This window comes from Sus scrofa, chromosome 17, assembly GCF_054392235.1.
Source record: "Sus scrofa isolate SSC_HxYL_T2T_F1_AM1 chromosome 17, Sscrofa_HxYL_maternal_Yorkshire_Landrace_v2.0, whole genome shotgun sequence".
Classification (NCBI taxonomy): domain Eukaryota; kingdom Metazoa; phylum Chordata; class Mammalia; order Artiodactyla; family Suidae; genus Sus; species Sus scrofa.
In genome coordinates, this window is record NC_139399.1 from 68,274,330 (window position 1) to 68,298,566 (window position 24,237).

At 48.5% G+C, this 24,237-nt stretch overlaps 1 long non-coding RNA gene across 8 annotated transcripts in view; it reads left to right on the top strand.

The window, feature by feature from the left end:
- LOC102161661 (uncharacterized) overlaps positions 1-24,237 on the top strand; it is a 509,074-nt gene that overhangs the window by 361,729 nt on the left and 123,108 nt on the right. For 5 of the 8 annotated variants that reach the window (XR_014832667.1, XR_014832665.1, XR_014832663.1 and 2 more), the window contains one exon: positions 16,545-16,738. This is a non-coding gene — a long non-coding RNA (uncharacterized LOC102161661). Of the gene's footprint in view, positions 1-595; positions 4,667-16,544; positions 16,739-24,237 lie in introns of those variants that run through there. The other 3 variants (XR_014832661.1, XR_014832662.1, XR_014832666.1) reach the window with 1 other exon arrangement.

Below are 24,237 nucleotides of genomic sequence, written 5' to 3' on the forward strand. Positions count from 1 at the left end.
AGGTCACTCTGGCAGCCACATTACGTCACATGACAAAGGTGAAAGGATTTTAGGATGCAGCAAAGGTCTCTATGAGTTATTCAAACAGTAACTGAGTGGGCCTGGCCTAATCAGGCAACGGGGGGAGCCTTTCAGGAGAGAGTCGTCTCCCTCCCTGACGTTAGAGACTCCCAGCAGCGAGACTACAGCCTGATGCCTGCTCTGAGTGCCGCCGTGCTGCTCAGCCCCCGTCTCCGGTTTGAATTTATGAGGCATTTCCCATTTGTGCCCTTGGTCCCCAGCATTTGCTCCTGCCTGTTTTCCCACTGGGCTCTGGGAACCCTCAGCCTGGCTCGACCACGAGGCCTCGTCTCTCTCCAGAAGGCAGTCATTAAGTAGAGTGGCTGCAGCGTCCTAATTCCCTTAGCCAATTATGTGAAATTACATATTCCCACAAAAATCTCTCCCCTTGCTGCATTATTTAAGGAGAAAGAGCTAAATAAAGAAGACCTCTATTTTTCATTCCTAAATCTCAGATAATTATAAACATACTGACTTTTTTTTCCCCTTAATCACAGATTAACTTTTATGGAGATGGTTGATTTCCTTTTCACAGACGGAAGCCCTAAACTTGTAATAAAGATCCTGCCTCATGCGTCTCCCATTGTGCTCACAAGGATACCTCACCTGGGCGTCTCTAGAGCAACTAGCGCAGCCCAGCTGGAGCCGAGGGGGAGCTCCCCCAGAAGCCGGCTTTAGTCTTGAGCCAGCTCCTCAACGTGCGATCCCGCCACGGCTTCTGAATCGGGGTGGCGCCCTCTGTGGAAAGCACCCTCATCTCCTGACCCAGGGATTTGCAGACGCTGGCTCTCGCCACCGGGATTTGAGCCCGTTGAACTCCAGTTGCCGGTTCACTCACATTTTGCTTTTTCCCAAATGAGTTTCCAGAGGGGGTTGAACGAGTGCTTGGCTTCTCCTCGCTCTGCTTCCCGACCTCATCGTGATAAACCAGACGGAGGGCTCGCTCGTCAGAAACCCTGTTCGGTCTCTGTTTATGTAGAACACAAACTCTCAATGGAGCAACGCATCCGACAGCACAGGGGAAATGCAGTCGAGTGCGCCTGCGCGCACAGCCGCCAGAGACCAGCCCTGTGACCTTGGACGAGTGACTCGACCTCTCTGTGTCTCAGTTGTCCCATCCGCAAAATGGGACAATGAGAGCCCTTGGCTCATAGGGTTACTGTGAGAATTAAATGAGTTATATACAGCATTTGCAATGGTGCTCAGCCTGTGGTAAATGTTACATTTATTCTCGTTGTCATCATCTTTATTTTTATGAGAGGGATTCCCTTTCAAAGAATATCACAGGCGATTTACTGATTAACTCTCTCTCTCATTCATTCATTCATTCACTCCGCAGGCTTTACTTCTGTGTGCCCAGGACAGTGCCAGGCGCTCTTGTGATTTAGATGCTCATTTTCTGCAGCACTCTGCTCATCAGCGGGAAAAAGCTTCCATTCACTCTTCCAGGTCAAGCTGACTTATTTCTGCCAACCCTGAGCCTTCTCCGGTGTGTTCCCTACCAGGGACCAGACTATAATTGTCTTTCACGGGCTCCGGATGCATCTGCAGAGAAAATGTCACACAAATGAGGTCAGTGGGAGAAAATGAGCAGGATACACGGGTGTGGGCGTTCTGTCGAAGCACCCGCATCCCCCTCTGGCAGCCTCCCAGGTACTTCGCAAGCCCTTTCTGAGCACAGGTGAATGTTCAGTGGCCAGCAGCCGGCAGATGGACCAGGTGCCTGCATCTCCATCTCATCAGCTGTGCGAAGTCTGCTGTCGTGGGGCCGAGGTGGGGACTGGCCGGCTGCCCCTGGGGTCATGCACTGAAGCTGGAAAAAATGTAACCAGCCACCTACTCAGGCAGCATCATTAATTTCTGTCACACAGCCCTGCTTCGGCAAACACTCTTCCTCTTCTTCCGTAGGGCAGCGATGCTTCCATTTGAGAGGGTGAGATTATCTATGCTACACTCACTCCATGCAGATAATCAGATTCTTTCTTCTTCAGATGTAATCAGGGGTAACATCTGTCTGCCCGAGGTGAGACGGACTGGCCTGGCTCCATCCTCAGAGCCAAGGTGTTCTCAGCAGTTCACCAAGGATTTGAGGGCCTCGAGGAATTACTGCGTCCTTCCCGACCCAATCCCTGTGAACATCGGAGACATCACATTCAAAGGAGTCAAATGAACGAGAGGAAAGCACAAGTTTTTAAGAAGTCATTTTAGATATGGCGATAACGCCTCTTTGTTGGGATAAAGAAACTTAATTGAAAACAGACAAAACTCCCCTAAATCTGTGGCAGCATTCAGACTTCACACCTTCTAAATTTGTAATCATTGATGGCAGGCGGCGGTTCTCAGGTACGTTTACCCTGCCTGGGGACGTCGGACAATGTTGAGAGGCATTTGGGTTGTGGCTCTTGGCGTTTAGTGGATGGACTTCGGGGAGCTGCCCAACATGTGCAGAGCTCAAGCCAGCCCGTCACCACGGAGAGCTGCCGGGTTTTCGAGAACCAAGGTTGGAAAGCCCCGCGGCCAGACCAGATGCCAGGATACGGCACGTGTATTTTTATAAACACAAAAAGAGCCCTTGCTCTGCTAACTCAGGACGCAGGTGTCCCCGAGGAGGGACAGCTACCACAGTGACAATGGGTTGGTGATTACCTGAGGCATCGCCTAGCTGACTAAAACCCACTGAATGTTTTTCTCTGGGCAATAAAGCTGCCCCAGATCCTCCCTTTGTGTCACGAAAATCATCATCATTACTATAAATGTAAATCTTCATCGAGCAGGTGTTACTTTCTGTAAAATGGGGGTGCCGGCCCCGTCGTGGGGCTTGAGGACGCACTGCCTGCAGAGCGAGTGCGAAGGAAGCGTCCAGGCCCGGAGGGCACAGCGAACTGTAAGTGCTGGGTCACCGCCCGCGGCCTCGGGCGCCCGTGCAGCCCTCGGAGCAGCTCCTCTCAGGCTGGGAAACCACCTCTCTGAGAGTCACGGGACCCAGGGCCGTCCAGCCGGTTGGCTGCGAGGCCGAGCCCCGGGCCGCGCGTCTCACCGCCTCGTCTCCCTCTGCAGAGAGACGGTCCCAGGAGCGGCCAGCCCGCCTCCGAGGAATCCGGGCGGAAGCGGACGCAGCCGGGTGCCCATGGATCAGCCTGTGTGCGCAACACGAGTGTCCAAGCCGTGTGGCTGCGCCCCTGTGCGTGCACGTGGGGGCGGGTCACATGCCCCCTAAGGCCAGCTCCTTTCCGGCCCTAAGACCCTAAGTCCGCCCCTTGGCGAACCTCGGTCCTGCTTCGCTTCCTGGCCCTTCGTGGGAGGATCTCGAGGACCGCGTGCCCTCCCTCGGCCCAGAAGTGCGCAGGTGACAGGGCCAGGGGACGGAGCAGAGCCGTGGGAGACGGTCTGCCACCCGTGGTCACCCCCGTGTCCTCCGTCCCTTTCAGATCATCGTTGAAGCTCTCCCAAGTCTCTGAATCCTGTGCCTCTAAGCAGTCAGATCCCACGGCAGGAACTCCCTGCTCCTTCCTGGTCCCCGAAGGGCCCGGGCGAGCCGGGAAGGAGAGGATGCTGGGAAAAAGGGGGGGCTCCTCAGAGCGGGCACAGCCGCCACACGCTCGGTCTCAACCGAGGGCTTATCCCCCCACAGGCAGGAAAGCTGGGGTGCAGAGAGGGTACGACGGTGTCGAGGGCCCTTTAACGGGTTAGTGGGGAAAGCGGGATTTGTCCCAGACTGTCTGACAGCAAAGCCCGAGCCCTTAGCCAAGGGCTCGGGGACAAGAACACTGGGTTCAAGCAAGCAGTCAAACGCTTCCTGGACTGGGTGACGTCAGAAGGGCAGCCCGAGTCCCCGAACCTCCAAGTCCAACTCTGCAGTCCGAAGATAACAACATGTGAGGGTCGAACCAGGATCCCAGGGTCGCCCTTAGCCCAGAGCTGGCGCTTGCTGGGTGCACAGGCAGGCCGGTGCCCATCACCACGCATTCCGGTCCAGACACCCCGCGATGCTGGCCAGATGGAGTCTCCGTGTGCAGAGGACCAAAGCCAAGTCCAGGTGAAGCCAGCTCTGGGTGGAAACGGGCAGAGCGTAACGTAACCCAGGTTAACGGCACAGGCTAGATGGCCAGCACACCCGTCCAGACTCTCTTCTCTGTAGGTGTCACCCCACCTCTGGGAGGTTGTACAAACATGCCCCAAATTGCCTGCCCTAATGCATTTATGTAGTTTTCCAGGGCTGGTGTTAGAGAACACAGCCTCTATTTCACACCTGAAGTACAATTCTTCAGCCTGTTAACTCAACCACGGTTGCAAAAATTGGGACATGTTATCTGGCCACCAATTGGAAGAGCCAGGACGTCCGTTTTGCACGCATGGCAAATTCCTGTCTAATGTAATAGCAGGGTGACCCGAAGCAGCCTGATTTCTTTAATCATTCTAATTAACTAGCGTATAGAGTTTTATCTAAATACACCAGAAAAAAAAAAATGCAGAAATGACAGATACGGTAGGCAATTAACAACACCGAGGTCTCAGAAAGCTGGTTGGAAAGCTGCAAACGCTTTTGTTATTTCTCCTTTCTTAAAATAGACTCTGGCCAAATAAAGAGAAGAACATGTAAACCAAAGTCAAGGCTCTTTGGCTCCGTCAGTCTTCACTCTGAGATTTAAGTATTTGCTCCCACAGATTAGATGAAGCCTCCAGGCTCAGGACAAGGCGGTGCCAACGATTTTACCCCTTGAAGCACGAGTTCAGCAGGCAGATAGTTACAGTGGTTCTGCCCTTTGATGGCTGAGGAAGGAAGCACCAGATCTCTGTTGACTCTGCCCCTGTGTGACGCCCTCAATGCCACGTCCTGCATGTGCCAGGCCTGGCCTCAGCCTGGAGAATCATGGCCTTCTGGTCACATCTCATAAAAAGATCCTTTGGAGGAGTTCTCACTGTGGCACAGTGGGTTAAGAACCTGACTGCCACAGCTCAAGTCGCTGCACAGGTATGGAGTGGATCCCGGGCCCCACACCGTGGCCTGAAAGGCGTTGCTGCAGCTGCAGCACAGCTCGCAGGTGCAGCTCGGATTCAATCCCTGGCCCAGGAACTCCCATATGCCACTGGTGTGGCCATGAAATTAGGGGGGAAAAAAAATCTGTGTGTGGGGTCACACCCATTTTCTAATTCCAAGTCTCCCAAATTCCAGTTTTCTCTACCAGTTTAAGAAAACACATAGTTTTATTTCTTTTTAGGCGTTTTCCTGCTGTTCACCCTGTTTTAGCACAGAGAGCTAGTCTTGTCACTTGTGGTGGAACAGGATGGAGGATAACGTGAGGAGAGGAGGTCTGGGTATCTCCGTGTGTGTACGTGTGTAGGACTGGGTCCCTTTGCTCTAGAGCAGAAATGGCTAGAACATTGTAAATCATCCATAAAAGAAAAAAATGAAAATCTTTAAGAATAACAAGATCGTATGATCATTTATCATGTAGCGATTTTCTTGAAACAAGGAAAAGGAAAGAGGGAAACTGAGCACTGATTTCACATCATTTCCTTGCTGGGCTGAGGGCCTGACCAGTGGGCTGGGTGCTCGGCCGGGAACCCTCTGCACTTGGGTCTCAGGGGCCCTTGGCTGTGGGGGTCCGAGATCCCTCTGGGTGGACCCCGAGCGAGGAGAGCGGGAGGGGGCTGCGTCCGAGGCCACTGCTCGCTCCCTCCACATAGACCCGTCTGGTGGTTCTCTGTGCGACATCCTGTGAGAACAGGTCCCCAGAAGCCACAGGCTGTACAGACCCGGGTTCCAGCCACACAGGTCTGACAACTGGCCTGAAGGCAGGGTCCCCAGCCCTTGCTTGGGCAGAAGGGAGAGGCCCAGACCTCCCTGCCTTTGTCCTGAGCATGGAAACCACGACACTTGTTGAAGGCTTGGCCCACAGGGGGAGTTTCTCCATTGAGCTTGTGTCATTGTCATCAAAGCTGCTTCTACAACTTAAGCTGTTGTCACAGAGATAGTCAGCTGCTAAAACTTTGGATACAAATGAAGCCAAAATTAAATAGTCTAAAAACTTGGCATTTGGGCTCGGCTTCTGGACTCAGCGGCCACCCAGGTGTGGGGGCCTCATGCAGGGCACTTAATCTGTCTACACCTCGGCTTCTCCGTCTGTGAAGTGGGGGCAATGAAATCCACTCTTCAGTGCCCTTGTGGAAATTACAAGAGTGCATGACTCCAAACTGTCCCCACCCTCGCCATAAACACATACGTCTCCCCATCTTCGTTGTGGGGAAACGTCCCTTTGCCATCCTGGGGCCGGAAAGGGAGGCAGAAGCCCCAGATGAACAATTCCTAATATTTGAAGCCAGTGACCAGCGCTCCTGGCTTCCTGATTTCTGTCACCGGGCTTTAAGGAAGAATTTTCCCTATGGAGGTAAATGTCCATTCTCATTGCCGCTCGATCCCTTTTTCCCTCTTTATCATTTAAAATATTAAACCCAGCTTTTACTTACCAAGAAGACAGAATGTGCTGGTGCAGTTTCAATGATTGAAGTGGTAGCTCCTGGCTCAACTTTGCTCGCTTTTTTGATGATACCGTGTGCGTTCCTGGCTTGGGTATGAACGATGGAGCCATTCAGAGGGTTTGATTACAGCGGTGGGTAGCTAGCTGAGTGATTCTTCTTTGCTCTGATTTCAATTGCTTCGCAGTAGCAGCAGGTGACTTGGGGGGACGGATAAGGAAAAACAAATATGGGTAAATAAAGGCAGGATAAAAGTTCCCAGGAGAGAATATGGGTTATTTATACTGTGCTTTTTTTATTTTAGTACACCATAAGGGAAAGAAAAAAAAAAAAAAGCTACACTTGAAAAAAAATGTATTTGAAGGCACAACCGTCTATGGCTAAACAAAAAGTATATGAATTATTATAAAGTAAAAATCATCCTTAGAATGTGTCTGCCATGTCGGGAGTGCCCGATGCGCTCACGACTGTGATCTGATTTTTCCTGTAAATGCGTCTGTCTGGTCGGTGTCATTAACTCTTTCAATAGATGACAAATCTGAGACCTAAAGAGATGAAATAATTTTCTCCACAGCCAGGTAGCTCTGCTGCCTGGAAACTAGACATTTTCATCTACATCCAGTGTCCTTTTTAAGACCCACAGCTGCTCTCCAAATGCCAGACCAGTCCTCCTCGCCCTGCAAGATTTTAAGACATGCCTTAGTTGGGGGCCTGTCTTGCAGGGACGTGTAAGATCAAAAAGGCACAGGCCTTCCCTTGGAGGAAGGAGAACGTCGTTTCTCAAAGATTGTATGTACTTTCTGGCATCTCTGGACACCTAGTCAGATCAGCTGTTCCTTATTCTTGGTTCTTCAGCCTTGACGCTGTTGCTCACGGGCTGACGGGGCTGGATGGCTCTTGGAGGGGAGGAGCTGTTCTGTGCCCTGTAGAATGTTCGGCCTCCCCCCGGCCTCCACATGAAATGACAGTCATGCCTCCGCCGTGTTGTGACGATTAAAACTGTCCCCAGTGTTGTCCCAGCTGTGGCAACATGGCTTCTAGTTGTAAGCCCTGGCCTTGACTCTGTTCAAAATACAGCTTGTAATTACACATTATTGCTTTTACTACTTAATGATTTTTTTTTTTTTTTTTTTTTTTTTTTTTTTGTCTTTTCTAGGGCCAAACCCGCGGCCTAGAGAGGTTCCCAGGCTAGGGGTCTAATCAGAGCTGTGGCCGCCAGCCTACACCACAGCCACGGCCACAGCCACTGCAATACGGGATCCGAGCCGCATCTGTGACCCACACCACAGCTCACATCAATGACGGATCCTTAACACTGAGCAAGGCCAGGGATCAAACCCATAACCTCATGGTTCCTAGTCAGATTTGTTAACCACTTAGCCACGATGGGAACTCCCGATTTTTTTTCATTTTATGAAAAATTGAGAACTTCCTTGCAGTCTCTGGAGTCTCCATTCCAAACTCAAGGGACTAGGAAAACGCAAGACTTTTGCAGAATTGGCATGACAAAAGCAAATAACCATTATGCCATATGGGTTTACGTCTGGGCACAGAATTTTTACAAACATATCTTAGATTCAAATGTCCAAAAATATCTGCCTAATGATATGTAGTTTCAGAGTAAACACTTCATTTTTCTTCTAAATGAGCATTCAGTTTATAGAAATGGAAAACTAATGTATTTTTCTGCTGCCAGGAACAATCTCTATGGTATTCAGAGACCTTTATTGATTACTTCTTAGCTACACGATGTTTACATTATTCAAACCAAAAATACTGAAATGATGGGAATGGAATTTACCTTGGATCTCTCTCCTCGTCTGGCTTTACAGTCCAGGTTTGTGTCTAATCAGAAAATGAAAGGGAGGCGTCTTGATAAAATCGGGAATTGATCCCAGGTATCTTGTCCCACTAACCGAATTTCCTGAAGGAGAGAGGGGACCTCCTAGCAGAGGCGCACATGGTAGCATCAGAAAGGAGAAGTCCACAGGCCACGTGGTTGAGGACTTTCTGCGGATACTGGGCCTGGGGGCCTGACCACAGCCTGGTATCTAGAGACGGAGGCACAGAGCCACGTGGGGTGGAAAGAGGTGCTCCCCCCCAAATCACGTGAGATCCAGCATTTGCTGGTTCCTGTGCTGAAGCACAATATTGTCCAAGAAAGACAGGCCGTTCCGAGGGGAGGTGCTGTGGGGCTGCGTCATTCGAGACGGGCTGCCGCCTGGTCGGAGGTCAGCTCCAAGTGGAAGGAGGGGAGAGCTGGGTCCTTACCGGACTCACAGCGGTGCTCCAGGGAGTCTGAATACGTGCTCACGGACCAGGGGACAAGGCCTTCCAGACAGAAAGCGGGACAAGCAAAGCTGTCTCAAACACCACTGTCAGCAAGACCAGAGAAGCAGCTGTGCCCAGTTCCCTGTCGGGCAGCCTCCCGGGCACCTCGGTTTTCTAGCCTGAGATCAGGAAGGAGAACCCCAACAGAACATGCACAGCGAGGCTGAAAGAACGTGGAGAAACCCAGCAGGCCTAGCCGTGTGGGGGAGCCTCCTCCAAATCTGCAGAGAGTACCCCTTACTTACTGGTGTCTCGATACATAAAACAAAGGACCTCTGAGTTTCTAACGCTCGGATGGACACTCCGGTTCATACAGCATCGGACCCATTGATAGATTGATTAATTGATCTGCCTATTCTGAAAAGCCGAGAAAGGCCACTGAAAACGTAGAGAAATTAGAAAGATCAGTGCGATGGGGCTGTTGACAAAGAATATTTACAACAATAACCATCCACGTTTATATGCCAAGCACGGTGTTAAATATTTTACCTGTCACTTTGCATTGAGCTCTACTTCCTGCCAGCTGTGAAAACACACACAAACTTATTTCAGTTCTCTGGGTTTGCCCTCTGTTGGTTTTGGTATCTGTGAAAACTTGCGCTGTCTTGGCATACACACAGGGCACTTGCAACAGACACACTCACTTGAGCTCGTGGATCCGGGTCCCCTGAGTGTGGTTCCATTTCCTTTCTACCTCCTTTCCCCTGTGCTCCCCGCCGATTGTTCACACCCGTGTGCCTTCCCCTGTGCTCTCCGCCGTTTGTTCACACCCGTGTGCCTTCCCCTGTGCTCTCCGCCGTTTGTTCACACCCGAGTCCCTTCCCCTGTGCTCTCCGCCGTTTGTTCACACCCGTGTGCCTTCCCCTGTGCTCTCCGCTGTTTGTTCACACCCGAGTCCCTTCCCCTGTGCTCTCCGCCGTTTGTTCACACCCGTGTTGCTTTTCTCGGGGTCGCTACCAGTTCGGCATCCTCTCGGTTTTCTCTCCGTGTGTTTGACAATTGATTCTGAAGCTGTGCTGTCTGGTGCACACGCACTCAGAGTTCGTGTGTGCGCGTCGTGCATGTTATTTCTGGTGAATCATTTCATTTCTCACTTCATAATAACCTCTTCATCCCTAATGATCTCTTCCACCCCAAAGCCCCTTGTGTCGTGTTTATTCAGCTACCTTGGTTTTTCCATTGGGTTAGGATTTGTATGATGTGTTTAAAATTTTCTTTTAATTTTTTATGGCCGCACCTACAATATATGAAAGTTTCAAGGCCAGGGATTGAATCCAAGCTGTACCAGGCTAGGGACTGGACCTGTGCCTCTGCTGCAGTCAGGTTCTTAACCCACTGCACCACAGTGGGAACTCCTATATGAGGTATGTTTTTAAATCCTTTTACTTTGAATCTTTTGGGACCTGAAAGTTTTAAAATCATCTTTTATAAATAGCATGTGATTGGCTTTTTTTTTTTAAATGCCGTCTGAAAATTTTTTACTTTTAATAAATAGTATAACCTGTTTTTACTTACCCGTGGTTTTTAAAATATTTGGATGAGTTTGTACAATCATAATGTCTTATTGAATTTTGATTTTTCTCCTTCCTGTGATATAGCTGATGGAATAGCCTTCGTTTTTATAACCTTTCATCAGATTTGAAGTTTTGCCCTCTATTTCTGTTTGTTTATTGGTAACCCTTAAAAAGTTAATATTAGGTGGCATTCCCAGGTGGTGCAGCGGGTTAAGGATACAGCATTGTCACTGCTGTAGCTCTGGTCACTGCTGTGGCACAGGCTCAAGCCCTGGCCAAGGAATTTCTGCATGCTTCACGCACAGCCAAACATTTTTTTAAAAATAAAATTTATAAAAAGGTAATGTAAGGTATTTAACTTTCGAAGTCTAAAATTAATCAGTGTATATATTACCCTTTTAAAGATCACGATAGACCTCACAATTCCTTAACTCTGATCATCCCCTCCTAAGCCTCCCACCTTCTTGTTATTGGCATTTAATTTCCACCTTCTTTATAAGCCACCCAAATTAGACAATCCCCCAGAATGCACTTCAGGGATTTGTAGAGATGCGAAATAAGAGGCAGACGTTATGAGACCAGGAGGGTAGAATGAGTAGGTCCAAAAAGTCAGATTTCCAGCTGTGGAAGTAAAGAGACTGCAGACAAAGCAATAATCGGAGAGAGAGTGCTTCTGAAATGTCCAGCGCTGAAGAACAGGAGATCTGTACACTGAACAGAAACAATGAGCTCTCCACAGCGTAAACAATATAAATCCCAACGAATCTCACTGTGCTGAAACAGCAGCACACCAAAGAAACTGAGGAAATAGCAAAAGTAATCTTAGGGGAAAATATTTTAAAGGAAGTAACAATTAGTTACTAGATTTTTTGTCACGGAGCACAAGAAAAGACAATGGAAGCTTCCGATTGCTCAATAAGTGCCAGCAGTCTATACCCAGATATATGATTATTCGAGAGTGAGGCTGGATAAAGAAGTTCGCAGATGCGGAGTTCCTATCATGGCTCAGCAGTAATGAACCTGACTAATACCCCTGAGGATGCAGGTTCCATCCCAGGTCTCGCTCATGGGGTTAAGGATCCTGTGTGGCCATGAGCTGTGGTGTAGGTCGAAGATGCAGCTCAGAACCCTTGTTGCTATGGCTGTGGTGTAGACCGGCAGCTGCTGCTCCGATTCAACACCTAGCCTGGGAACCTCCATGTGCCGCGGGTGCGGCCCTAAAAAGACACAAAAAAAATTTTTTAAGAGAAGTTTTCAGACGTGAGGAAAGGACGATTTTACATTTGCAGCTTCTCACTGAAGGAATGATTGAGGAATTAGATCCTTCAGCATAATAACCTCCCATCACTATGGTTACAAATTACCTCTGACACCTCAGCGGATCTTTAGAAAATGTTTCTCTTCCTTGCCCTGATTGCCCTGGCCAGCCTAAAGCCAACAATTCATTTTTCTGCCTGCATGAGGAATGCTGCAGGTGGGGCTGCTCCCACACTTCAGGGATGGGAAACTCAGACACGTAAATTCCACATGCCTTCCTCAGCCCCCTTCCATGCGCATGAGGAGACTGTGTATACATAGATTTGGTGTTGCATTTTTTATGATATAAAATATTGAGCATAGGAGTTCAGTTAACGAAGCCGACGAGTATCCACGAGGTTGTGGGTTCGATCCCTGGCCTCGCTCGGTGGGTTAAGGATCCGGTGTTGCCATGAGCTGTGGTGTAGGTTGCAGACGTGACTCTGATCTGGCATTGCTGTGGCTGTGGTGTAGGCTGGTGGCTAAAGCTCTGATTTGACCCCTAGCCTGGAAACCTCCATATGCCGCGGGTGTGGCCTAAAAAGACAAAAAAAATAAATAAATAGATAGATAAAATATTGAGAGTAATTTAAAAAAATAAGGAAATGGACACAGATTGTGGTCCACAATGGACTATTCCAGAGCAGAGATCAGCAAACGCCCTCTGGTCCCCCGAACCTAAACCATTTCTCTGTTCCCTCAAGAGGAAGCGTGCCGACCTCCGCTTTAGAGACCTTCAGCACATCAGTGGACACGCGTCTAGAAAACGTCAAAATCAGCGTGGGGTTTGGGAGAAAAAGCAGGGTTCCAAAGAATACACACAGCCTGACACACTTCAGTTGCATATGAAACATACAAGGTAGCAGTAGTTCTATGTCTCAGATCCTTGTGCGTAAAAATAGAAGCAGCGCAATGAGGAAAGTGAGGATGAATTTCAGAGCTCTGCTTCCTTCCGGAGAGAGAAGGCCAGGGGCTGAGCAGCTGAGAGGGTAGGAGTAACCCAGTTAGCAACATGCTTTGTCCTCCAAGATCTAAATGTGACCGTTGGTTCCAACTCCAGTCTTTGTACATGTGAGCTACTCCACGATTCCGAATTTTAAAACTCCAAAGTAAAACAGCATTTAATGAGGAAGTGCCCCGATGGGGAAGCGGGCTGAGGATGGCAGTAAAATCATGCACATGTGGGAGGAAAGCCTGAATCGTAATCAAAGACAAGTTCCTGTTTGAGAGGAGGGTGATTCTCCTGCATGAATGAGGCTTCAAGAGGACACCTCAGTGTCAAGGCCGTGCGGCCATCGTGGCCAGTGTTGCGCACGTGTTGTAACTTTACCCTTGGGGTCCCCGCTTCCCCCCACTGCACACGCCAGACTACAAACCCTTTGTGGGCAAGATCCATGTCTTTTTCTATCTTCGTATCTTTAGCACCTGTCACTGTGGCTATGCAAATTGGCTATTTATCATACCTGTGTTGAAATAAAGGCAAGATGCTGTGTTCTCTGTGTTGGGTTTAAAATATTGATTTTGAAAAATGTCATCTGTGCGGAAAAAAAAATATGCCACAGCCATCTGGTGCTTTTCATCCTAAAGTTTAGAACGGGGGTGAACTCTCCAAGCAGGCAGACTGGAGGAGAATGGAAATGAGGTCTTCATTTCCCAACGTGAGAGCAAGTGTTAGGAGACATTTTAATGGCAAACAGGTCAATCAGGGTATAATTACCTGTGATAGACACTCTAGAAATCAGAAACATTCTTTACCTCGAGTTGAGTGCCACTTGAAAAGATGACAGCCTTTCCTGCCTTTGAAAACATCAAAGACAATCAAAGCTTCGGCTTCCAACCTGATCCTCGATATCGAACACCCAGCGGATGAGGTGGGAATAAGGCAGCAGCCTCACCAGGAGAAAAGCTACCATACAGACTGAAATGCGAGCCCCCCGTTCGGAGAAAACAATCCCCACGGCCCCTCTGCAGCACCCTCGGCTAGGTGGCTGGCTCGTCAGACCTTGGGTGCTGGTGACCAGTCCTGGGTTCAGACAGGACAACGATAGATGGGGAGGGTGGGTTGGTAGCCAGGACATTCTCTATACGGGGCTTGAGGGCATCGAAGAAATGTTCCCACCTGCTTGAGCTGCCTCCTTTGGGTTGACGTCAGACTTTCCAGTGGAATGCAGATGGCAGCTGGGAGAGGGAGCACCCTTCAGAGCAGACACTAACCCCCAATTCGAATTCGCTTCAGCAGTTACTTGGCCCAGAGCAGAGCTGAGAACTGGAGCTATCAAGAAAGAAATTTATATCTCTGGCCAGAACTTACTGCTTTTAAGGGCACATTCTGGGAGGCCTCCTAGAGGCAAATGTGTCGATTCCTAAAAACCAAGTGGTACAATGTAGCCTCGTAGCTTGGCTTTTCCATTGTTGTCTGGCAGGACACTTGGCCATTTCCTCTGAGAAAACAATTTGCGAATGTATTTGTAATAGGCTTTTATCCTGAGATAGTTGTGGATCCACGTATGATTGTAAGAAGCAATGCAGACAGAAGCTGCACACTCTTTGCCCAGTTTTCCCTAAAGGTAACGGGAGGAAAGTATCTCTTCCTTGACCCATCTTGGGCGCATTGGCTGCGATTCTGCACATTAGACTCAAAAGAATAACGAGAGAAAAGCAGAAACTTGTTTGCAGGTGCGCAGCCCAGACACGGGGGGTAATGGAGGCGAGTGTCTCGAAAGGGTGGTTAGAACGTGGGCTTCCACAGCATCTTGGCAAAAGACCGGTACTCTTGGTAGAGAAGGGTCAAGACAAAGGGAAAAGGAATCTGAGTTTCTAAAAGTAGAAGATTGTGGGAACTAACGGGAGAAAAGGTCCATGCAGTAATGCAGGTTGCGTAGCTGCCTCTGCTGCCGTCTCTCCCTGGGCTGATGGGGCTCTGCACTTGCCAGTTGTCCTTGGCAATGACCTTTTCTCCTTTCTGTTGCAGGGACGGGGGGTGGGGGGGCGAGTTGCCCAACATTCGGCTGCTTTTAGGCAAACAGAAGGAGGACCGGGAGCTTTGACTGAATCTGCTTCTTCTCAGTTGCCTTCAGTTCACCATAACCCTTGTGCCAAGGTGGTGTACTTTGGGGTGCCATGTTCTGCTGCCCATCAGTAACATCTTGCAAAACTATAGTCAGATCTCACCAACAGGATGTTGGCATTGACATGGTCAAGATACAGAACGTTTCCATCAGCACCTGAAGCTCTCCTGGTGTCTTTTCAAGCCTCCTCCTCATTTCCTGTCCCCGGAACCCGCGATCCCTTCTCCACATTTAAATGCTGTGACTCCAGAACATGATATAAATGGAGCCGTGGAGTCCTAGCCTTCGGCACTGGCTTTTATTCAGGCCCCAGGATCCCCTCAGGCTGCACCGAAAGCGGTCTCGCATCCGTATCCGCGATGCGGATGCACCTGTTGGTTTAACCATTCATCCACGGAAAGGCACGTGGATTTGTTTCCACTTTTTCTTTCGCCATTACAGATAAAGCTTCTGTGGAGATTCATGTACAGGATATTGCGTGAATACATGTTTTCATTTTTCTGGGGAAAATGTCCAGGAGTGCAACTGCTGGGGCGTGTGGTAGCGGCACGTCAGTTTTTAGGAAATTACTGAGTATTTTCCAGAGAGACTGAACCATTTTGCATTCTCACAACAATATTTGTGTGTGAGTGTATTTTAAAGGATCGTAAAGCATTGTGCTCATTAGCCTAGGGAATCTATCCTCAAATGACAGGGGAAAATATGGAATACCAAAAGAAAATATTTTATATGGTCTGTGGTGTTGACTCTGAAAATGCATAGGGCAAGTTAGATGGTTATTTTCTAATTAAGCCTAGGAGGAAACCGAGTAAAAGTTATATTTATGGAAAAGTATAATTGAGTGGAAAACACAGTGGCCCGTGTTTCTCAGGCAACAATGCTTCTAATAAGCTATTTGTTTTGAACATATGGTCATATCATTAGGACCACTGTGCCTACATGCTCTCTAGGGAGAAATGTAAATCTGGAATATTGGGTGAGAAAATCTTAACCAATGAAAGGTTAATTGAGTGGTGAGAAGTAAAAAACTATTAAGGCCTGAGAAATTCCTTAGCCTGGCAGACCGGGGCGCCAAGGGCCAACAGGAGGCTCGTGCTTGTCTGTCGGGGGAAGGCAGAGGAAACAGGGTGGGAGAAGGGTGTGAAAGAACCTTGACCTCTGCTGATGTAGGCCAGGACAGCCAAGGTTGAGAAGGAACGCCTCCGCGCCCCTCAAGGCAGAAACTAACTCAAAACAAAAGCCTTTCTCAGAAATTCCATCTTTCAAACACTGTTGGAAATAATGAGTTGTTTTTTTTATAAGAAGAAATGAGAACCTAAGTAGGTACAGCATCAAAGGAGAAAAATTTAATAACATTTCCGGTATCTTTAGGGAATTTGTTGCTGGGAAACATTCCAGAAACCCCGTATCCAAAGAGGTCGGAAGCAATGAACGCCTGGGTGTTTCGTGATGGGTTTGTAGGGCACAAGTGACAGTCCCATCAAATCTTCACCCAAAATGCAGTCCGCTTTTAAAAAATCACAAATATGAAATGATGCCTCGATTAAAGCCACTGCCCACAGAAATAGCACCTCCAGCAGAGTCCAGCGTTCAGCAGGGCTCCCGTGTCAGGTCCTGGTGGAGAGAGTCGGGATCCTCCAGAGATCCCCGGGGTGTGCTCCCCAGAACCTCTAGGACACCTGGAACCTCGCGGCCTTTTTTTTAGGAAGGGAGGGAGACAGAATAGCAATTGTGCCCTTGGAAGCACTCCGGAAATCACGAGAATCTGTTAAAGCTACCTAAAATCTTCTCTCCCTAGGTGGAGAAGGGAAAGCCGCCAGCTGGTATTTTGGAATTAACTAACCCGGAAGGAAATGCCATCTCTGCTGCACCTGCGAGGACTGGGGAGGTCTCCAGACGTCTTGAGCGAGTCAGGTCCTCATGATGGGCTTTCCTGTGCTCGCCTGGAAACCAGGACGCTCTTACCTGCCCGGGGCCCGGACTGCAGACCAGGTACAGTTATGAACTTGAATCATGTTGATTGAGACACGTCTTAACGATATTCGCTGTTGCTGCCTTGGTGGTGTTGACGTGCTGGCTGTTTCCCTTGTGTTGCTAGGATTTGCGTGTCGTTGGTGGGCTTATAAATCACATTTTCTTTAGGATTAGCCTATTGACTCAACACGTGTTTGCTGAAAGCCTACCGGGCGTCAGGCAGGTTCTTGGAGCTGTGGACACGCGTCCCGTTCGAGGAGGCCAGGCCCTCGAGGAGCTTACATTCGGGAGAGGGGAAGACATGGTAAATGATGAACCTCCCGGGGCCGGTGTGATGGATGCTGAGAAGAGAACTGAGTGGGGCCAGGGGACTGAGCATGACTGTGTGGGTGCAGGGGATGCCGTGTTCAAGGCTTGTCAGAAAACGCCTCTGTGATGAGGTGATTAATCGCAGACCTGGAGCCAGTGAGGTTCCCAGGGGAGGAGCTGTGATGTGATGTGATTGGCCAAACACCCGTGATTGAGGTACCTGCAGCTTGAGCTCCCAGTTACCCCTGTGGATGCTGTGGCATCCAAGGCTGCTCTGCAAAGAGTTTCTGTTAACTTTGGGGTGTGCCGTGTGGTCTCTTTGTTCTGAGGGCATCAGACTCACTCTGGAGGACTCTGGGTCTGGCTGGCTGCTCCCTCGGGGTCCCCCACATGCTGGGGACTCTCCATCTCCTCTGCCCGCACCGGCTCGTGCCCGAGCCCTGCATTACCGCTGCTCCTTGTCTGCCCATCGGTCTCCTCCAAGTGGACACAGGCTGGAGAGTGGGACCTGCTTATCTTTTCACTCCAGTGTCTACTGTAGCATTTATTTCAGAGCAGAACCTTTTCCAGCCAAAGTTAAGAGAATCATTGAGGAAGAAGGAAAACCAGATGTGTTCCACATTAAAAATGCATATCCTGAATTTTTTACAGCACCTCTGCAATGACAGAGCTTTTTCTGAGGCTGTTGATCTGGTTAAGACAGAACTCCACCCTAACTGGCTCAGGAAGAAGGGAGGAGGAGGGATACAGACCGTCGAGGGTCTACAGCCAGGCCCCCGACGGCCGCATGGAGCCAGGGGCAGGTTGCCCCCAGCACTCTCTCCCCACCCTCCTCTCTGCTCCCCGCCTGACTTCTGCTCAGCCATGACAAGCGGCAGGTGTGTGTTGTTGGGTGGCCGGGCAGTGACCTGAGCCAGAAAGCTCTGTGATCACCTCTTTGAGCCTTCTGGTCCCACCTTTCCGTTTTTCCATCCCAGAAGACAGACCTTAGCTCGTGCAGGGCCTGGAGTCTGCCCTGGACCGCTCAGCTGCGGGTGTGGATGGAGTCTGCTATGCCCGCGTTTGCCCTTATCCACGTCAGGTGACTTTTATGTGCTTCTGTGCTGGCAGGGGTGATGCTTGAAGCGGAGGTACCCACCGTGCCTCTCAAAGGACCCAGGGTAGAGTAAGGCTCCCTCCACTTGTTCGGTGATGATTTAATGTTGAACGACGGAGAAAAGCAGTGATGAGCTTGTTTTCCATAACGATGCATTTTTATGAGACATTTAAAGGATGCTTTTGTTTCCTTAACAACAGCCTCTTCTGTGCCTAACTACCTCCACACTGGCGTGATCCTTCTTTCCCCTCCGTGTTTTTGCAAGTTAAATAGCCCCCATCAGGTCCCCCCACTTCCTAAAGAGAGAAAGATGACACTGAGGACTGACAAGTATGAACTCTGTAAACGGTCTGGGTGAAGGATCGCACTCGGGATTTCCGCATCCTGAAGTGGAGTATGTGTATATCGTGTGTGTGTGTGTGTGTGTGTAGCCTCCTGTCTTATCTACTCAAGGGAGGCACTACTACTAGTAGTAGTAGTAGTAAGAGGAGCATGTATTTCATGTGGCTGCCGTGAGACTAAAGGAAACACGTGACCAGCATGTTACCTAGGAAAACATTCAGCTTTGAATATGCAGGTGTCACTTGTTTTATCTGCACTATCACCACCCGCGTCACTGTCATCATCGTGAACTTCTCCATCATCATCTCCGTCATCATCGTCATGAGCCTCACCAACCGCATCGCTGTCATCATCATCATGAGCCTCTCCACCCGCATCCGCACCACATCGTCATGAACTTCACAGCAGCGGCAGCAGCCGTGACGCCAGCAGGACCATCATCCCATCATCGCTCCCACTGCGGGTGGGTGCAGGGCCATCACTTGCAGGTTTCTGACACGGACGAAAGGACTCAACAATATGAGGAAAGAACAAGCAGGACACAGATCATTTGGAAAAAAGTTTTGATTTATGCCTGCCGTGCCACACAGTCAACTTTTAAACTGTTCATTAGCTGGTGGAATCTCTCACATCCCTCAGCGCCGAAGACGTGGTTCTGAACCTGGTGAAGGCTTCAGCTCACCTTGGAAATGAAATGTGAAGCGGGATCCAGATGAAAGACGGTTTGTGAGATGCCTGAGCATGGAAATTGTCTGCAGTTTAGCCACTCTTTATCCCGTGTGATTGGAAGCACTGGCCCACTCACAAATGACAATCGAATAAAGAGTTTTAAACAAGCATTTTCTACAGTGTTGATTTACTGGGGGAGGAAAAAAATTGTTATAGCCTGCCAGATGATTGCTGCACCTATAAAATGGTAAGGTCATTTTTCTGCAGAAATGCCACTGTGAGATTTTTTAAGTAGATTCCTTGTGCAGTTTTAATAATGTCGAGGTTAAAGATAAGGGGGAAAAAGGTACTTAACAGTGAAAGGGAAGCAAAAATATTGATGTGTAAAGTGAATTTTAGGAGTAGCCTTTTATTATGTCAGTGTAAAAATATTACCCTGTATGCTGTGAATATTTTTATAATTGTTTTATTCGTAATTAATAACCATCAGTTCCAGGGCTCCAGGCTGATGAGCCCTGCTCTGACTCTCCTGTAGAAAATCATAAACTCAGTCGCAGGAGAGGCTGGAAGGAAGGAAAGGAAACAGGGCAGGTATGGAGCCTTACAAAGGACTCAGAATAAAAATCTCAGAGTCTGGTCTGCTGTGGGCATTTTTTTGGAGTATCTATCCAAACTCTTCTCTCTTGAACTGACCCTCAGGATTCAAAGCTTCTGGCGGCCAGGATGGTGCTAACGAACCCAGACCAATATATTTTCTTGATCAGTGTTGGAAACATGGCCCAAGCTGGGGCAGGTCCTTTGTCCCCAGAATTCACTCATGCTGGGAAAGGAGCCAGAGTGATGGAAATAGAACAGGTTGTTGGTGTGGTGCCCATTTGCTCCTCAGTGGAGGTCTCCAACTGTTCAGTGTTACTCAGATTCCATAGGTATCTTGGTAAATTTCTAAAAAATGACCTTTGCCTATGGAAAACATATTAACTAGGGTGTCTTATCATCCTGAAAACAATCAATAGTAGGTTTAATTCTCCTTCTGTAAGTGTATGGAAGAAGGGGGCCCAGGATTAATCTAAGAATTCACTGCAGTCTTTCTAATTCTCCTGGCTTTCCTGTCAGTGTCACAGAATGGCTGCCAAAGCTCCAAAATCACATCCAGAGTTTAGCCAAGGAGGCAGAAAGAAGCATTTTCTCCATGCCTCATGCCTGTCGCCTCCTGCCTCTCCTAGACACGCTCTCCTTGACTGGTTCTGAATCCTCAATTGCTCTGATCTCTAGTTGCACACAGGCTGGGAAGCTTTCTTTTGGTCTCCCTAATGGAAGGTGTGCAAGAAGGGGGTTGAGAGCGGCTGCTGAGTCATTGGCTGACATTGGTGTGGTGCCTTTGCCTATGGAGTGGCCTTCTTAGCAGCTGAAGACCCCATATGTGACACTGTAGGCTCAGGGACAAGGAGAACTTCAGACTCTAGGCTCATATCCCAATACCCACTCCACCTAAGCCTCAGGAAGGAGGCTTTGGGGGTCCAGCCTCAACCCCATCCCGTCTTTCAGACCACGTGGCCAGCTCCAAGTGCTGAGTGAATCCCATACAACCAGGCACGTCCACCCATCACCAGGCCTTTCCTTCATCTCCCCATTGGAACCACCATCCCACCCGCCCTCCCTCCCACCATCATGAATCAGTCTCACATCCATCATGGTTTTTAAACATATTTTCCATAAACATTCATGACAATGTAGAACATCACATATCATGGGATTCTAAAATAGTACACAAGGGCTGTCATACGGCGCGTTTGATCCAGCAGCTTCTCTTCTCACTCAGCATTAAGTTCCTGAGATTTATCCGTGCTGGCATATGCAGCTCCAGTTCGTATTAGTTCTTCCACTGTGCGAATAAATCATCATTTATTTATCTCCCTACTCATGGGCTATTAAGTCATTTCAACTTTATTGTCATTACAAGCAGCGCCTGAAGGTACATACGTCTTCTTGAGTTTAGGAACAAGCACTGTTCTAGCTCATGCCTACAGGTTGAATTTATGAAATAAATACACTGATGCACAAGCATCTTCTACAGATATCACCAAATAGTTCTCCGCCTCCAGCCACATCCCCGCCAGCAGGAGATGGAAGTTCCACTTCTGATGGATGAGTGGGAAAGGCATCTCTGTGGTTTTAATTGGCACCTTCTTAATTACTCGTGTGTCTGAGCATCTGGTTCTGGGTCTATGGCTCGTCTGGGTTTCCTCCTCTATAAACTGTTGGTTTTCCCTCCGTTGTTTGTCATGTTCTCCTCGTGGCTCTGAAGGACCTGGCTCCACATACCCAGCATCGTCCTCCTCCTCGGTTATGAGCGCTGTCAGTGCATAATCCCAGAGGGTGGCTGTCTTTGTTTTGCGTTTTACAGACACTTGACATTTACACGTGACTGTGGCATCACTTGTTTCCATTGTGCCTTTTAGGTCCAAGTCTAGAAGCTTGTCTCCATCCAGAGTCATAAAAGAGTCCATTACAATGTATTTTAAGGAGGTTGTTTTGCTTTGCTGGAAATGGCCCACTTTGTGTTTACATTTGGGTGTGATGAAAAGTAAGGCTCGGAGTGTCCACGTCTCCACCAGGTGGCTGGAGATGCTGGCGCCACTTGTCAAATGCCCGTCGCTTCTTGCCGACTTTAGGGCACCTGTTTCTGTCCCATGCCCTGTGTGCATGAACCTTTCTGGGCCCCATGTTTTGCTCCAGTGGTCTGTTTGTTCGGCCCTAAACTCATTCTTCCATGGGTTTTCATTTCTACGTAATAAACGATAAGTGGGGAATTTTGCCTCGACATTCACTGTAATCATTTCAAAACAGTCTGATATTTGCTTGGGGCTTTATCATGTTAAGAATATCCCCCTTTATTCCTAATTTGCTAGGTTTTTTTTTTTTTAAATCATATTCGTTGAATTATTTTACCTAATTTTTGCACATCTATTGATAGGACTGTTCCTTACTGTGTTAGTGAGTTGCATTCCATTCGTAGGTTTCTTATATTAAGTGGTAAATGAACGCCTGTCTTATGAATTAGTAGTGTGTATGCGTGTGCATACATGTGTGCACATGCGTGGGTAAGTGTGTGTGTACACGCAGGCACACATGCAAGCATTCAGCTTGCTGATATTTAATCTTGGACTCCGTATCTATGCTCAAAAGTGAAAGAATGTATTTCTCGTCAGTGCTGTGAATAATCCCATCCTTCCCTTTAGATTTTTTGTGTGTTAGGAAGTACATTGTGGGGTGGGTTTGATTTATCCAGTCTGGAAATTTCTTCCTTTTCACAGAAGTTAATGATGTTTAAGGAGGAATATGGTGAGGTTTCCTGGGCCTCATTTCTATCCTTATTTTTGGTGTTGGTGGTCTTTCACTAGGCACGACCAGAGCTGGCTCGTGGTGAAACCGAGTTGTGTTGCTGGGGCTGCAGTGCCCATGGAAGGGTCACCTTTACCTACATAGGAGTGAGTCTGTGCCCAGGATCTCTTCTGCCAGGGGTCTTCTCAGGTGTTTCAGCAAATGTTTAGCAAACCTTAGAACTGACCAGCAGCTTAAAAGGAAGCAGGTGTCCTTTGGACTCTCAAGATGAAATTTACACACTCCAAGCCGAGCAGACAGTCAATACATCGCAGATTCAGATTTTCAGGCAGGATTTTCAGACACCTCACAAAGGAAAAAAAATAACCGTTCTTAGAAAACACAGCCAAAATCAAGTCAAAAGGTCTCAAAGAAAAGATGGCCTCAGCGACGCTTGTCTCAGGACTGGATAGCCTTTGGGCGATTGCAAAAGTTCTCCGCGATTCCTTAGCCTTGATCACGTGGCAGCAAGAGGTTGAGCATGGTGATATTTTGCAGACGGTGCATTAACTTTATTTAAAGTCCAATTCTAAGAGACATAGTGAAGTTAGGTATGCAGAGAGAAGCTCAGACTCTGGACACTTTGAAAGAAAGATGTGCTCTGAAATAGTATCTGATTTGTCTAGTGTAATTTATAAAATGGCTATAACGATAAAAGTGATTTGGAATAGTTCGAAAACATTCCAAGCTAGCATCTTGTAGGCCAACATGACTCATTTTTATGTGCATTTTGGCAGGATCTTTTTTAAAAAAAAAAAAAAATCCATTTCTCTATAGTCATATACTTTGACTACCAGCCAACTGAGAAAGTGATCAAAGGGAAATTAAGACATTTCCAGGAAAAATGAAGTCTCATTGAAATCTTAGCAGTAGCACCCAACTCTACCAGCCTATTCTTTGATGAGATAAGGATGCTGATCTTGTCTTGGGACCTACAGTTTGGCTGAATGATGGCCCCATAGAGATAGACCACAGTGAAACCCCTGGGACCTGTGCCTGTCGCCTTATTTGGAAAAGGGGTCTTTGCAGATGTAATTAATTCAGTTAATGCCCTCAGATTGAGATCATCCTGGCTTATCTGAGTGGGCCCACAATTGGTGACATGTGTCCTTGTAGAGGCAAAAGAGAAGACATGGCCAGAGGAGAGGGGGGAGGCCACGTGATGACAGAGGCAGACCCTGGAGTGCTGTGGCCACAAGCCCAGGGACACCGAGCAGCTGGAAGTGCCGAGGAGAGATGTTCTCTAGAGCCTTTGGAAGGAGCATGGCGCTGCCTCGCAGAACAGTGAGAGTTTGAAACCAAGGTCCCTGTAATTGGTTATGGCAGCCACAGGGCCCAAACACAGCTCCCGTCTTGTTCCAGGGAGTTATCGGTGGCTGATCTGAAGCCAGGATGAGCAGAGACGGTGTTCACTGATAAATCATGAGCAGAAGAAAAACAAGCCCAACTGTACAATCTGAATTGTTGGGATGGCTTTAACAAGGAGACTTAGAAAAGGTGTGCATACCTGCAACCTAAGAAACCACGTGAGCACAGGGCCAGCAAGCCTGAAAACCTCTTGAGGGTACCTCGAAGCAAAGGTGATGCAGATCTGTGAAAGTGTCCCCATAACAGCTCACAAGACCCTCAGGGGCTTTGTTCTGAGCAGCTTCTAGAACCAGGGATGCCGCCTGCCCAGCTCTGACCCCATGTGCTGCACTCCACCCAGTCCTCGGGGCAC